This window comes from Capsicum annuum, chromosome 4 (genome assembly GCF_002878395.1).
Source record: "Capsicum annuum cultivar UCD-10X-F1 chromosome 4, UCD10Xv1.1, whole genome shotgun sequence".
Lineage (NCBI taxonomy): Eukaryota > Viridiplantae > Streptophyta > Magnoliopsida > Solanales > Solanaceae > Capsicum > Capsicum annuum.
The window spans coordinates 178,004,475-178,009,636 of record NC_061114.1 but is presented as its reverse complement, the minus strand read 5'-3'; positions in this window follow the sequence as shown (position 1 = coordinate 178,009,636).

Below are 5,162 nucleotides of genomic sequence, written 5' to 3'. Positions count from 1 at the left end.
CCTTCGTTGTCGATCCGAATCCCACCTAACATGTGTGACTATATCCTTCACCAGGTGCCTTGACACTCCGGCTATCTCAAAAGAAGGTGGATGCATATGCTGCATTCCCTCTATCCTATTTCAGAGACTTGGAGGGGGTACGCAAGAGAAGACAATTTATAAATACAGTTCAATCAATATCAAAGCGGTAAATAAATGACAAGTAACACATACGGCCAACAAACACAATATCAATAATAATTTAAACAAGTATAAGTCAATACAAAAAGTTCGAATTCTTATAATTTCCCCAGCAGAGTCGCCAGAGATGTCACATCCCTTTTTTGCTCGGAGGAATCGAGATCGAAGGATTTTTTCAATTAAAGTGACGGTTTTGAATAGAGATTATTTTAATTACAGAGTCGCCACTTGAAATTGAGTTTTGGTATTCCAAGTCACCTTTGGAATCCCTAATCAAAAGAAAATGACTTTTTACTATGGGCTGGGAAAACAGAAGACTGGGTAAGGAATTCTGCTGACCAAGGGGAAGGTTTGAGGCACCCCTCGAGTTTCATGGTTCTAGCACGGTCATTTTATTGACTTATACTTAACTAAAACTATTTCAATAAATTGTGTTAAGACCTAAATTCGCTTATTTTATTATACTAAAACTCGTCTATTATTTCATAATAAATAAATCGGTGAAATTTTTTAAAGATTTATCAAGTTAATTTTAGAAAAATATTTACCAAGGTGTATTTTTACATCCTTGTATATTTAAATGTCTCAAAAAGATGTGCACACCACATTCTTAATCAAGACAAACAAATGTTAAACATGTTTTAAAATTACCTAATATTAAGGGTGTGTCTACTCAAAATTTTATTTAACATTAATAGTAATCTAAAGTAATTTTACTTTTCATTTAAAAAATAATAATAATAATAATAATTAATTTAATAATAAAAATAAAAATAATAAAACTCTATTAATATAACTAATAAAATAATATAATAGTAATATATAAGAAAAAGACAAACTGATTCATATTACTAATTTTGATCCACTAAGTTTAAAAATAAAATATATACATACAAATTTTAAATACACGCTTAATACAACTATCTAGACTCCATTTCTTTCTCTCTCTCTTTCTCAAAATCGCTGCTACTGATCAATCCATAAAATGGCATTCTCTCTTTCTTTTTCAGTATCAATAATAATATTGTTCTTGTAATAGTGATTTGGGGTTTCCTCGGAAGTTGTTATTTGTCACTGACAAAATAAAATGGCTAACAATGCTGGATATAGGCGGAGCGGTGTGGCAATTTTAGGGTTGTTTACCAGCAATGGGATGGGTAGAAAGGGGTCAATGATGATGTGGGAAAGGGGAAAGGAGATCGGCAGCGGCTTAAGAAAGGGGAGAGGGGAAGCTTTCGATCAGATTCGGCACTGAAGAGGGGAGATACGCTGGATCTGGTGGTTTCCGGCAAAATGGAAGGGATAAAAGAGGGTATTTCGGTGCGAGGAATAAGGGTGCGGCAACGGTGGCCTCGCTAGCCGTTTGGTTGCCATCTTTAACAGCTTTTGAGGGAGTTTTAGTGGTTGTTTCGTCAAATTTTAGATGGGTTTCCGGCGAGGAAATAGGAAGTTCGTGCACGGTTGATGGTTGGTTTCTGGCGATAAGTCGCTGGAAAAATCACATTTTTGAACTGCTTTTCTCCTTTATCTTCAATTTTTTTAATGGATTTTTCCGTCATTTGTTATATTGTGTGTGATATGTGCAGTATACAAATTGACAAATTACATGTAAGTATACAGTGTGTGTAAAATTCAGAATTTGTGAATACATGTGTGTGTTGTGAATATTTCCATTAAAACATGTCCAAGTCCGTTATACATGGTTTCAAATATTTATATAATCAGATATATAGTATAACTTATAATCATATTAATATCAATAATCAAACTTTTGCATATCAGATGATACATGAAGTCATTGAACAATAATTTATAAAATAACGATACAAAAATAGATAAAAAAAGTGTTTGATGAATTCAAACGATTGTAAGTACAAAATATTGCCACCGGAAACTCAACAGAAAATTGATTTCCACTTCAACTTTTTTCTTTTTTTTGGACTGAGGATTTTCTCTCTGTTAATTTTCTCTATTTTTTTATCTGATACTCTGATGGTGAATGTCAAAAGTCTGTACTCTGTGGGTCAAGAGTCCTATAAATAGACAATTATTGGGGGGGGGGGGGGGGGAATAGGGAAGGGAACAGTTACTTAGGATAGGAATGTGTTTTTAAATTTCGAAATAAATTATTACTACTATTTTTTTTAAAGACAATAATAAAAATAATAATAATTATAATAGTAACATTTAATTAATTTTATGTTTAAGAAAAATATAATAAAATTTACAAATAGTTAAAATAAATAAAATAATACCAAAATTATTAATTTATTAAAATTATGAAAAACAAATATAGATTTTATTTATTATTAGTTTTAATATCTCAAAATTACCTTTACTTAATTATTTATTTTTAACTAAAAATTTATTAAAAATAAAAATAATAATAAAAGTATAATATATGATTAAATATTTAAAATTGAGGGAGGATAAAAAATCATGTGTCTACAATCACTTTTCTGGGTCATGTCATATCTAGTGAAGGGATCATGGTGGATCCACAGAAAGTTGCAGTGGTTAAGAAGTGGCCTAGACCCAAGATTCAGACTGATATTCGAAGCTTCTTGGATTTAGCTGATTACTATAGGATATTGTGGAAAGTTTCTCTTCTATAGATGCCCCATTGACTAAGTTAACTTAGAAGAAGGTGAAGTTCTTGTGGTCTGATGCTTATGGGAGTAGTTTTGAGAAGCTGAAGGATAAGCTGACTTTAGTTCCTTTCTTGATATTGCTTGAAGCCACTGATGGTTTTGTCTTCTATTATGATGCATACTATGTGGGGCTTGGTTGCATTTTAATGCAACATGGCAAGGTGGTAGCTTATGCCTCTAGATAGTTGAAGGTGCATGAGAAGAATTATCCGACTCATGATTTGGAGTTGTTGATTATGGTGTTTGCATTAAAAATTTGGCATCATTATTAGTACAGAGTGCATATAGATATCTTTTCTGATCATAAGAGCCTGCAATATGTGTTCACGCAAAGGAGGTGAATCTCAGGCATAGGAGGTGGCTTGAATTGCTGAAAAACTTTGACCTGAGTCTACACTACCATCCAGGTAAAGCTAATGTGATTGTTGATGCTCTTAGAAGGTTATCCATAGGAAGTCTAGCTTAAGTGGACGAGGACAAGTGGGAATTGGTAAAAGTTGTTCACCATTTGGCCAACCTTAGAGTTCACCTCTTGGACTCTGAAGACAGTAGTATGTTTTTTCAAGAGGTGAAAAGGTCATCTCTTGGTGTTGAGGTAAAAGAGAAGCAAATATTAAATCCTATCTTGAGGCAAATCAAGGGGGATATAGGAGGGAAGAAAGTGAAAGCCTTCAAGGTAGTGGTGATGGTACTTTGCGATACCAAAGGAGGTTATGTATTCTCAATGTAGATGGGTTGCAAGAGAGTAACTTGGCCGAGGCTCACGAGTCGCATTACAACATTCATCCTAGTTCGATGAATATGTATCCTGATATTAAGGATATCTATTAGTGGATCATTATAAAGCGAGATGTGGACAGTTTTATGGCTAAATGCATTGTGTGCCAACAAGTGAAGGTTGAGTATTTGAGTCCCGGAGGGTTATATGAAGAAATTGATTTTCCTGTGTGAAAGTGGGAAGTGATTAATATCAATTTTGTTACCGGTCTTTATTGGTCTCAGAATCAGTGTGTTTTAATTTGGTTCATCATGTGTAGGATGACTAAGTATGTCACTTCTTGCCAATGAGGACTAACTTTTCGACGGAGAAATATGTAAAATTATTCATTGAGGAAATTGTGAAGTGTATGGGGCTCTTGTTTCCATAATGTTAGAACGTGGTGCTCAGTTCTTATTGCAGTTTTGGCACTCATTTTAGAGAGGTTTTGGGACCAAGGTGAACCTTAGGTCTTCTTTCCACCTGCAGTCGCATGGGCAAGTAGAAAAAACTATTCAGACAATGGAAGATATGTTTCAAGCTTACGTGATTGACTATGGTGGTTTGGGTTGATCATTTTTCTTTTATAGATTTTGCGTATAATAATAGCTACCACTCTCATTTTGGGATAGCTCTGTTTGAGGCCTTGTACGGTAGGAGGTGTAGGTCTTCTATTGGATGGTTTAAGGTTGGTGAGGTTGAGATATTTGGCCTAAATTTCTACTATCAAGCTATAGAGAAGGTGAAGGTGATTTTAGATAGTCCTAAGTGAAGGTGATTTTAGATAGTCCTAAAGCCGCCCAAAGTCTCGAAAAGCCCTATGCAGATGTGAGGCATAGAGAGTTAGAGTTTGAGATTGGTGATTGGGTGTTCCTGAAGGTATCTTCCATAAAGGGAGTGACATAGTTAGAGAAGAAGAGGAAGATCAGTCCTCGGTATATGGACTCGTACTTGATCTTGAAGAGGTTCAGTAGTGTTTCATATAAATTAAAGTTTGCCTCTAGTTTGAGTTTCATTCACTCAGTATTCCATGAATCGATGTTGAGAAAGTGTATGGGTGATCCCTTGCTGATTATGCCTATCAAAGATATTGGTATTTTGAATTCCTTGTCTTGTGAGGAAGTCCAAGTTGAAATCTTAGATAGGCAAGTTTGTCGATTATGGACAAAGGACATAGCTTCGGTAAATTTTCTATAGAGGAACCACAAGATTGAAAAGGCTACTTGGGAAGCCGAAGAGGAAATGAAGTCCAAATATCCATTCCTATTCCCTATTCTTGAAAATGATGCTTGAGGTATATGTATGCTTGAGATATATTTTGATCTTAAAATCTTTGTTTTCTATCTTAATTGAAAGGAAATTCGAAATTCCTAAATATTCTTGTTTTCTATCTTAAAGGTAAGAGTAGTGATGTTTGGGGCCTAATCGTGCTGGTAAATACCTTGTCCCATCATTCAGGGATGAATGATCCAAGTAGGGGAGAATTGAAACACCCCGGATTTTGGACCTTGAAAACTTCTTAAGCTTTGAGCTTACTGTCTTGGTTATGACTTGACCCCATGAGTCGTAGGGTA